This window comes from Neofelis nebulosa, chromosome 11 (assembly GCF_028018385.1).
Source record: "Neofelis nebulosa isolate mNeoNeb1 chromosome 11, mNeoNeb1.pri, whole genome shotgun sequence".
NCBI lineage: Eukaryota > Metazoa > Chordata > Mammalia > Carnivora > Felidae > Neofelis > Neofelis nebulosa.
The window spans coordinates 67,331,729-67,343,662 of record NC_080792.1 but is presented as its reverse complement, the minus strand read 5'-3'; the positions used below and the strand labels follow the sequence as shown (position 1 = coordinate 67,343,662).

The 11,934-nt window shown below is 44.8% G+C and overlaps 1 protein-coding gene across 1 annotated transcript in view; it reads right to left on the bottom strand.

Moving 5' to 3' along the window:
* Positions 1-806: 806 nt before the first annotated feature.
* The window catches only part of PRODH (proline dehydrogenase 1), a 59,782-nt gene continuing 48,654 nt past the window's right edge, over positions 807-11,934 (bottom strand). The window contains exons 14-16 of the transcript XR_009251126.1: positions 8,147-8,231; positions 7,228-7,362; positions 807-1,550 (exon numbers count right to left, since the gene is read on the bottom strand). The gene's annotated coding sequence lies outside the window, so the exon portion shown is untranslated. The remainder of the gene's footprint in view (positions 1,551-7,227; positions 7,363-8,146; positions 8,232-11,934) is intronic.

The following is an 11,934-nucleotide window of genomic DNA, read 5'->3' as shown; positions in this document are numbered from 1 at the left end:
AATTAGCTTCCCTTCAACTGACCAGCTCTGGATGAGCAGGTATTGTGAAGTAATTTGGAGAGTGGCCACCTGGGCTAGTGCTTTGGTGGCTTCATAAATTGTCTGTGGCCTTCCGTGTCTCACTGGCTATTGATTAAAGTGTCTAAGCTGCATGGACTAAGCCTAGCTGTTCTGGCTCTGAGTATCCACTTTCCCTGCTCCTTCCTTCATCCCCCAGATCCAGTTTCTACAGACTCGTCATCCTTTTGATGAGTCTAGACCCTTTTGTGGCAGGGGACAGAGCCTTTTCTCCTCTGGGAGTGCCCTCCCCATAACCACATCTTGGAGACCCCCTCCCCAGGACACTACTTGAGGATCACCAGACATATTTTCCTACTTTCTTTTTCTTTCAGGTAGCATCTATACTGATAATTTCCAATCTTTCTGACCTAGGATGGCCTCGATTCAATTTTAAAATCTCTAGCCCACACCATCTCGACTTTCTTACTCCGCAGTTCCACATGGTTGTTTCAGAACTTGGTCTCAATGTTTCCAAAGCTGAACACCAAGACCACAGAACTTCTGTAACCAGATGCTTGCTGGAGAAGTCTAGGGAGTTGAAGGGAATGGGAAAGTTATGCATTTCCAGAACCACCCAAATCAGGAAAATACCAGTGTAAGGAATACTTGAGCTAGAAGCAGACTTCAGTGGGTCCCCAGCAGGGTGGGCCCAGCACTCTTGACTTAGCCCAGCTCCCTACCTGGACCATTCAGTGTTTTTTGACACTACTCAGTGTTGCTGTGGATACAAATAAAGACGAAACAAATGATAATAAGTACAGGTGATTTCTTCAAAATTTGCTAGAGCAAGGGAGTCAGCCACTATCCCTTGCCTTTGGGCAGACTCAGAGATGGACAGAAGTTAGAGAAACTTTGTAGAGACAGAATAATACAAGGCCTCAGTGATGCAGGAGACTATTGGCATAAGGAAGCTATGGTGAGTGTTCTAGAAGAAGGGCATCCTATATCATTGTTAGGGGTGCATCTGTGGTTTTATCTGCTGGTCTTAAGTTGCAAGTGAGGACAAAATTCAGGGATACTCGCAGTGGCAAATCAAGTCTTGGCCATTTGGCCCATCAATTCAATACAGAGGTTATTATTTAGCCTCCGGGGCTGTTTGCTCGAGAGAGCGGTCTGACACCTACACGTCTGACTTCTAGGTAATATGCCAAAACTGAAGAAAATGAGTTGATTTCCTGGGCTGGTTGCTGCAGACCTCATATCAGAGTCTTATTTTTATATATGGCCAGGCCACTGTTCTTTTGTATCTTCCATTCTCAGTCCCCCATTTTGGTTATGATCTCACTTTTGAGAGGTTGGCCCATTCAGAGAAAACCTGAGATCCCATACTTTGCTGCTGGACACTGTCAGCCATCTTCATAGTTAACTGTCTTGGAGGATGACCTTCATGACCAGTTTGTTCTCATCACAGCAGCCACCTGATTCGAGATCATTTTACATAAATGCATTTAAGACTCCAGATAGAATGCAATGGACCAGCAACATGACTGCTATGAAACAAAGAAACAAACAAGCAAGAAAAAATAACAGTCCATGTTAGGGACAAAATCATAACCTCTATGAAACAAACAAACACAAAAACTAGAACAATTAATACTCCATGTTAGGTGCTTCAAAACCAGGAACTCCAATTGCCTAATCCAGGCCAAGAGAACAAATCCCATAAGCCCCGAGGGTCAGCCTTGAATCCAAACAGCTTTTTTCTCAAGCACTTTATACCCTATTTTTCCTACCTGACTTTATTGGTCCAAGCACAAAAAGTGTTAGCAATGGCACAGATGCCACCATGACTAACCAACAAGAAATCTAGGGCAACGTGACTCTCCATTACTACTCATGCCAATTGGTTGAGACTGCTGCGTATTCCAAACAGGGCATAGATTTTATTATCTAAATTTTGCCAAAATTCAAGATAGGTTTCTTTTTTTAATGTTTATTTATTTTTGAGGAAAGAGACAGAGCACGTGAGAGTGGGGGAGTGCAGAGATACAGGGGGACAGAGGATCTGAAGCAGGCTTCACGCTGTCAGCAATGATCCTGACACAGGGTTTGAACTCACAAACCATGAGATCATGACCTGAGCCAAAGTTGACACTTTACCGACTCAACCACTCAGATGCCCTTTAGAGGTAGGTTTCTTACAGGTATGTGTTTTTTTGTTTGTTTTTAAGTAGACTTCACCCCCATCATGGAACCCAGCATGGGGCTTAAACTCACAACCCTGAGATCAAGGTCTGAGCTGAGATCAAGACTTGGACCCTTAACTGACTGAACCACCCAGGTGCCCCTATAGACTTCTATGCAATTTCCACCAAAGGGAGCATTGTCCTAATGTTTTTCATAAGAACTAATTCCTCCAGTAGTGCACATATAATAATGAAAATTGAAATATTGAAAAACTGAAATATTAAAAAATATGAGAAATGAAATGTGGCCTCATTTTGGAGCTCATATATGAATTGGAATTTAAAGCCTTGGTGATTCATTTCATTTGATGAAACCCAAATTTCCCAGAAGTATTTACCATGGGGTCTGATGATAGATGGCATATCCAGCATTCAGGAAGACTGAGGGTAATGGCAACTGTTTGGATCTCTTCTGGCCAACAATGTTTATAACTAGCATAAGGATTATAGTAAGAAAAAAGGAGGGGCGCCTGACTGACTCAGTCAGTAGAACACATGACTCTTGATCTCAGGTTGCAAGTTCGAGCCCCAGGTTGGGTGGAGATATTACTTAAAAAGAAAATCTTTTTTTTTTATTTTTTTTAAAAATGGGCTGGGGGCCCACAAAGAGAGACAGAGCATGAATGGGGGAGGGTCAGAGAGAGAGGGAGACACAGAATTTGAAACAGGCTCCAGGCTCTGAGCTGTCAGCACAGAGCCAGACTCGGGGCTTGAACTCACGGACTGCAAGGTCATGACCTGAGCCGAAGTCGGACGCTTAGCCGACTGAGCCACCCAGGCACCCCGAAAAAAGAAAATCTTTTAAAAACGAGAAAGAGAAAAGGAGTAAAGGGGTAATGATGGGTGGATGTCAACAAAGAATTTCTGGAAAATGAGCAGAATTGTTTTAACTAAGCAGATGCAAAACAGAAAAAGAATTAGATGGGAGGTTTTGCCCAACATCTTGGGTGGAAGCTGCTCACTATCCGTCACCATTTGCCTGATTTTAAAAAATATTTTACGTTTATTTATTTATTTTGAGAGAGAGAGAGAGATCATGGGAGGGACAAAGAGAAAGGAACAAAGATAATTCCAAGGAGGCTTTGCACTGTCAGCACAAAACCTGATGTAGGGTTCAAACCCACAGACCTGTGAGATCATCACCTGAGCTGAAAACAAGACTCGGACACTTACAGAACTGAGTCATCTGGGCGTCCCCATTTGTCTGTTCTGAAAACCTTGGGTCAGCTGTCTGCTTACAGAAGATCTCCAAGAAACCTGTTTGAGGCCTCCCAGTTTGAATAGCTTTCTAATTCTGAATATACAAATATATATGCATATATAATTACACACACACACACACACACACACACACACACACACAGAGATACACACACACACGGTGAAATATGATGCCAAGGGTGAATCCCAGGAGTTTCACTGCTTTATTTAATTTAAACAGTACCTGATAGGGCCCATTCCAATGCCATGTAAGAGCAATTTTGCTCTGATGTCTGTTCCCACAGAAAAATCTCCAGTTGAAGATCATGAAGAAGCTTCTAGGAAGATGTTGAAGGAAGGCAGCCTTAAGTTGTTGGTGAAAAACTTGGGTATTAGTACAACAGTTCTTTGCAATCTTTTGCCTTGTCTGTATGCAGTAGGGCAGTCTTGTCTGGGTGGTGAAATTTGCAGATACATGGGTCTTCCAGCTACTAAGGTATAGTGGGTTATCCACTGTGTTCCCAAGGGAAGTGACTGGGTAGCCATAACTGCTTGTGTGTATTTACACCAAGGGAGCTCACAGGTTTCTGAGCGTTTTTGCTAATCTTAATGGAAGAATGGAAGTGTTTCCCCCTCTTTAAATAGGTTATGTCTGAAATAATGAACTGTGTCTGGCAAAAATGTAATTTCTTTGGAAACTCAATTATTTCTCTCTTGCTAAGGTTGAGAGCAAGTAAATGGAAGCCTTTTTATAGGATTTTTTTGTTCTCTCGACAAAGTGGGAGATCATTTACATATTGTATGAGAACTGAATTACAAGGGAAACTTAGGGTTTTTTTTAAGTGTTGGTGGAGCACATGGGAAAAGTACATGGGGCATTGAAGTTCCTGGGCCATGGCCCTCCACTATGCTACTGTTCTTTCCAGGAGAGAGCAAATAGTATTGACTCGCCTGGTCTAGGGAGACATTGAAAAAGGCAGAGCAAAGATCCATGATGCTGAAGCAAGTAGCTTTGAAGAATTGACAACAGGATGGCATTTGGGTTAGGTACTCCAGGGAAGCAAGAAATAACAATTTTGTTGATGACCCTGAGATCATGAACAAATCAGTATCCTCATTCATTTGGTGTCTTTACTGGCATAACAGGGATATTACAAACACTAGCAGAGGGTGTAGGAGGACTTTCAGATAAAAGGCTTTAAGCTGCAAGTTTGATTTTTTTTTTCTGGCTTGAAGGGATATTGGGGAAGTTCAAGTAGTGGTTTGGTAGGCTCTACCTAAACTTTTATAGGTTCTGATCCAATTGTTGTGCCTATGTCAATGGGATTTTTAGCACATGGAGTGTCAGGTACAGCAACAATATCCTTATCTAGGGTATGCCTTACATATCATGGAAGAGGCAAAGGTACATCCAGAGCAGATACAACTTGATTATACACAGACGTGTAGGATCTCAAGAAATTGTCAAGAAATTACAATTCCACGTGCAGTCTCTCCCTATTAAATCTGCCTGGGTGGAATCCTAGAGAAGCAGAGGTTAATTTTTTCAGCTAAGGGGTCTCAGGTTGTGGTTAAGGGTGGGGAGACAAGGAAAATCTTTGGGTTATTTGAGGCCAATCACATGCATAGCATGTTTACTCCAAGGAAGAGGATAAGCAGCAATGGCAGCATTTAACATACAAATAGTAGCACCCTTATCTGCTAGGTATTGATGAAGACGATCCTGTCTATTTATATTTAAGTCTTGCATGCTTAAGCATGTAGCAAGATTGTGAAAGCTTCTTTTCCTTGGAACACCCTCACTTATCTCATTGGAGGGATGTTTCTTGGGTCTTGGTTTCCTTTCAGCACAAGGGACCATCTAATTCCCAGTGCTGAATCTGTTGACAATATCTACAAATGTCCTTCTCCATAGGTAGTTGGTTTAGGGAGTGGGCCACCTAGCTGTGTCACCCGCATGGCCACCACTTCTCCTTGTCTTGTTTTTGTTGTGAAGTCCTTTCCAAATGTTCTCCCAGGTCACTGTCGTTCAGCTAAAGGGGTTCTTTTCCCTTTTAATTTATGTTTTAAAGTTAGGTCTCCAATTTCAGGTGTAACTCCACTGACAGAATGAGATGAAAGGGTTACTGTTACAACAGCACCTTTTTAAACTCACGAATGAGAATGAAAAATATTTCCTAAAAATACCTGAATTGGCATTTGGTATTTGGCTTTTTTATAACCATCACCACCCCTTTTTTGACCCTTTAGTTTATGGTAGAAAAAGGGGTCTTGTAGGTGTCTTTCTAGGTCAGTCCAATCAGCTTTTTCCGTTCAAGATTTATCATTTGAGAGCCCAACCAATATGTGTATCGGTTGATATATGTCCGTTAATCCTGGGTCATATATGCACCTAAAAGAATTTTAAATGCTTCTATGAATATTTTCTGGTCCTCTTTGGGTTAGAAACATCTTGAAGTATAAGCTCTTACATAAGTTCAGTTTTAAGATTTACACGTGTGCTGTTGCCTTCACACCTCGCTATGGGAGGGACAGATCTTTAGAGGCCAGGGGCACTTTGGTGTTTTAGGTGAATTTGGAGGGCAAAGTGAGGGATCTATAGAAGGGGAGGGACAGGGAGCAGGTGCAGGAGAGAGACCAGATGCATAAGAGGAGAAGCAGATACAGGGACACAACTGGGGCATGAGGAGGGGAGGATTTACTAAAGAGGTTTTTCTACTTTATTCTTGTTTAGGTGTGTCAAATTGTTCATTAGCTTTGTCCAAACAATCTTTCAGTGAGACCGTTTTTGATTCAGAATTTCCCTTGGAGGTCTCAACATAGCAACCAAAAGGTATTGCCAATTAGGGTCCTTCCTTTTTCTAAGATGCTTCTCAAATGAATGATTTTGTTCAAATCAGCTAGTCCAGAGTTGGCCATGGAGATCCAAATCATCATCGATGAAGTCGTGGGGAACAAGAATTAAGATTATAATGAGGAGTGCCTGGGTGGCTCAGTCAGTTAAGCGTCCAACTCTGGATTTGGGCTCAGATCATGATCTCACAGTAAGTGAGTTCAAGCACCACATCAGGTTCTGCGATGACAGCACAGAGCCTACTTGGGATTCTCTCTCTCTGCCCCGTTCCTCCCTGCCCCCCCCCCAACTGACCATCGCTTTCAAAACTAAATAATCATTTTTTTAAAAGATTGTAATGAAGTATATATGAAAAGCAGTAATTTTTTTTTTCTGGCAAGGGAGAGAGTTTAGGTTTAGAGGATCCCAAGAGAGTTGGTGACATTTGTTAGAAATAGAACATTTGTGGACCTCATGCCTTGGGCCCCCAAAGTGACAGTTGGCCAACTGCCTGAACACAGACCCAACAATCTGTACTCCCCAGCCTGTGGGAAACCAGAGGGAATACTCTCAGGACACAACAATCAAGGTGGTGAGAGAACCTCAGCTGGCTTGATTGGTGACTTTCAGCACAGTTCATCCGGGTTGATACCAGTCCCGTGAGATCATCAAAGTCACGGTTCTGTGAGGCTGGCTCAAAGGGTCTAGACTCACAAGGGCCTGTTTGTGGCTCTATGCTCAGATTCTTCTTATAACACACAACACTTTTACACAGCACAGCACAAAATAGTGACACAAAAGACAGCATAAGGGGACAAAAAGGGGCCAGATTCCACCAAGAAGACCAAACAAACAGGAACCAAGAATAAGACCCAGGCACCAGAATGAGTGTCAATAGCCTAGAAACTCACTCCAACAGAGCAAATTTCAGATGCAGTGTTCACTCACCATGGCATCAGGGACTCGACAAGCTGCAAGCAGCAAGGCACAAGGGGCTTCTGTGGGCACCACACTTGCTTGAAGGTTGGGGTCTTGCAGCAACAGGCAGCTCAGACTGGGTCTCAGTGGGGCCTCTGTGATGAACTGCCCAATAAACAAAGGCCAACAAAATGAGCACAAGCAAAGAATATTTGTCAGAGCTTACTAGAACAAGGGAGTCGGCCACCATTACTTGTGTTTTGGCAGAGACTCAACATCATGGAGGAGACTGGGAATTCATTTGAGTGGGGCAAAGCGAAGGCTTTAGCTATGCGCTAATGGGAGGCTATTAGCATGGGGAGCCTATAGTGAGCTGTCAAGAAGTGAGGTATCCTATGTGATTCTTAGGGGTGCATATTTGTCTTTTCTCTGGTTCGTTGGCCCTCTGTTGGAAATGGGGACCAAAATTCAGGAATGTCTGTTATAAATATGGCCATTTGGGGCCAATTGTTAGAAGGTTGTGGTGTAGAGTCCTGAGCAAGTTGCTAGATACAGCAGCCAGATTTCCTACAAGTCTGACTTATATATAGTAGACCTGCTTCCTCAGCAGAAAACAAGATAATGGGTCGGTTCCTGAATTAGTTGTGGGTCAGAAACCTATTTTTACATATGGTCTGGCTATGGCCCAGTGGTGTATTCAACCTTTGGTGTGGATGTGGGGGAGGGGGTCAGAAACCAGGGAAATGCTAGGGAAGTTGTTGAGCACGGCTGAAGGCAGAGGGTATAGATTTGAAGATCCAAGGACATCAAGTGCCTAGATGGGACCGGTCCTTCAGGATGAGAGTCACAAAATGTGGGAAAGAGGAAATTAGTCAAAGCTACATAAAGGAGCTGAACAAGAAGAAAGAGTGAGGGTAAAACAGATGAAATAGGGAAAAAAAGTACCTACCTATTGTTGATCTATGTATCAGAATCTTCCAAATCACCAGAGACGTCTTCCTTGTGTACAAGGACAGGAATGGGGATGGGTTGTCCTTGGGTAAGGAAAGGGGACAGTCAGGGTGAGGTGAGAACTTGAGCTGGTGCTCCTGGGATTAGTTTGCTGACCCCAGACCTCAATTCTGTCCTCAGCACTGCAGTCCCCTCCCCCCTCCCCCTGCCCCTCCTGGGGCCATGATCCCTTCTTCTCTGTGATGGGGAGGTTTTCTAGGATCTTTGGGCCCTTCTCAGGTCTCAGACTCCATACCTGGGACCAGGGAGCAATGCCTATCACCCTGTTCCTCCAGGAAGCAGTCACTGTCCCCATGACTTTTATGCGTGGTATTCCTTGCCTCCCACCTCCTTCCACTTCCTCCCTGTCTTCCTTCTTCTTCTTTCTCCTACTCATTTATTTCTCATTTCCCTTCTCCTTGTCACCTCCTACAGCCAGATTGTCCTGTAATAAGGGAACAGTGGAGAAACAATCATGGGTTTACTGCCACCTTCCCTAATCAATCAATTAGTTGATCAATTAACCAATCCAGCCAACACAAGAGCACCTGCCATGGGCCTGGGGTTGCTCTGGGCCCTGTAAGAGTGACCACTAACTCAGCATATCAAGTGACTGTCCTGTGCCTGAGGGATCTTAGGTACTTGAGACACACTTATTCTTCATAACAGCTCCTAAGTTTCCAAGCCCATTGTGGGGATAAACATGAGAGTAGAGGTAAAGTAACTTGTCCAATTTCCTACAGTCTAAATTTCCTATAGTCTGAAAATGGGATGATGGAATTTCTAAAGCAGGTGTGGCCACATAAACATCAGTGCCTGCCTGCATTTAGCCCAAAACTGAAAGGACTGGGGTGAAGCCCCAGGCAGGCCTGAAGGAAGGTCACAGGGTGGACCATGACCGTGGTGTTGGGAGCAAGTCCATCACTGTGTGGCTGGAGCAGCAGGTACTTGCAAGGGCAGAGACCCTGGCCCCACTTCAGGGAGCACCTGTCCTGGGCCTGGTCAGTCCCAGGAGTCATCTCAGTGGGGCTGCAAGAGCCAGTGTGTGCATCCGGCCCAGCAGCCTTCACACAGGCTTCTAGAATTCCCCCAACCAGGGAGGGTCTCAGGGCACCTGCACACAGGCCTCTGTCACATGGAGGCAAGTGCAGGATTCATTCTGGTCCTGGGACTGGGATTCGGGTGAGGAGAGGAGGAGAGAAATGTGATCCAGGGGTTGCCTCCCACCTCAATTCTGCCAAAGGTCCCGGGACAACTTGCAGGAAGTTGAGAGTGAACATTATCTGTGATGCCCACCCCAGAAGTGCCCTTTCACCCAGGGGTAAACCTGAGGGTGTCCCATGCAGGTGTTGCTCTGTGACCTGAAGGGCAAAGGGAGAGGGTCCCAGCTCCCCAGCACCGGACTCACAAGGAAGCACTTTGTGTCCAGTTCGAGTGTGCGTGACAGAGTGTGTCTCATGAAATGGCCTCAATATTAGGTCAATGCCAACAACCCAAACCAAAATCTCTCATGCTCTATTCCCAAGAGATTCTAATCAAACATAACCAAAGACTTTGACGCTTGGCAATGGCAAAGGTACCCTGAACTGGTCTTCTGGGAAAAATCATCTTAAATACCAAACAAACAAAAAAAATGATTACACCACTGTTGTTCAATGACAGCAGTGAGACAACAGAAAGAAATAAAAGGCTTACACATTGGCAAGGAAGAAGTCAAACTTTCACTCTTCGCAGACAACATGATACTCTATGTGAAAACCCAAAAGACTCCACCAAATGAGAGACCTGGGAAGATGGCGGCGTAGGAGGATGCTGGGCACACCTCATCCTGCTGATCACTTAGATTCCACCCACATCTGCCTAAATAACCCAGAAAACCACCAGAAGACTAGCAGAATGGTCTCTTCGTAGACAAGAGGCCCATGGAAGAGGGTAGGAAGGGTGGAGAGGTGGTGCGTGCTACACAGACTGGTGGGTGGGAGCTGGGGTGGGGGAGGGGCAGCTTGCCTGGCAAGGCACAGCCCCCAGAGTCTGGCTTGCAAAGGTGGAGGGGCCAGACTCCATGAGTTCTGACAGCCAGCAGGACTTAACATCTGGAATGTTAAAAGTGAACAGCTCTGCTCTTGGAGAGTGGGGAGGGCAAGAGGATGCCAGGAGGGAGAGCTGTTGAGCCCCGGATGACAGAGCTCAGCTCAGCGGAGAAACAAAGGCACTGGCAAGTGCTATTTCCCTCTCCCATCCCCCAGCCGAAATTCCAAAGGGAACCAGTTCCCGTCACCGAACTTGCACTGCACAAATGCCCAAGGCTGTGCTTCTGAGGATCCATCCTTCCGACAGGCCTGCCTCCCTCCAGGTGCTGCAGGGCCCCTCGAGCAGGGGAAGACCGAGGGCTAAGTGACCTAAGCCTGCCCCTCCCACCCCTGTGCACCTTGCGGATCCACCCTAGCTAATATGCCCTTGGCCAGATCCCATCGAAGCAGCACCACAAGCCTGGCAGTGTGCAAGTAGCCCAGACAAGTAGCCCACACTACTCCACAGTGAGTCCTGCCCCTGGGAGAGGGGAAACTAAGGTACACAACAGTCTGACTGTGGCTCCAGCGGTGAGCTGGGGGAAGACATCAGGTCTAACTGTGGCCCCGCCCACCAACAAAAGTTACTCCCGACAGCACAGGGGAAGTGCCTTGCAGTTTGGAGCTACCTCAGGGACTACCCAAAATGATGAAACGGAAGAATTCTCCTCAAAAGAAACTCCAGGAAGTAGTGACAGCTAACAAATGGATCAAAAATGATTTAGGCAATATAATGGAACAAGAATTTTGAATAATAGTCATAAAATTAATCGCTGGGCTTGAAAAAAGCATAGAGGACAGCAGAGAATCTATTGCTACAGAGATCAAAGGACTAAGAAATAGTAATGATGAAATAAAAATGCTATGAATGAGGTGCAAAATAAAATGGAGGCGGCCATTGCATGGACTGAAGAGGCAGAGGAGAGAATGGTGAATTAGAAGATAAAACTATGGAAAAAGAGGAAGCTGAGAAAAAGAGAGAGAAAAAAATCCAGGAGTACGAGGGGAGAATTAGAGAACTAAGGGATGCAATCAAATGGAACAATATCTGTATCATAGGAATTCCAGAAGAAGAAGAAGAGAGAGAAAGGGGCTGAAGGTGTACTTGAACAAATCATAGCTGAGAACTTCCCTGATCTGGAGAAGGAAAAAGGCATTGAAATCCAAGAAGCACAGAGAACTCCCTTCAGATGTAACTTGAATCGGTCTTCTGCATGACATATCATAGTGAAACTGGCAAAATACAAGGATAAAGAGAAATTTCTGAAAGCAGCTAGGGATAAACAGGCTCTAACTTACAAAAGTACACACATAAGAATAGTAGTAGACCTATCTACTGAAACTTGGCAGGCCAGAAAGGAGTGGCAGGAAATCTTCAATGTAATGAACAGAAAAAATATGCAGCCAAGAATCCTTTACCCAGCAAGTCTGTCATTCAGAATAGAAGGAGAGATAAAGGTCTTCCCAAACAAACAAAAACTGAAGGAATTCATCACCACTAAACCAGCTCTACAAGAGATCCTAAGGGGGATTCTGTGAGTGAAATGTTGCAAGGACCACAAAGTACCAGACACATCACTACAAGCATGAAACCTACAGACATCACAATGGCTCTAAACCCATCTCTTTCAATAATAACACTGAATGTAAATGGACTAGATGCTCCAACCAAAAGACA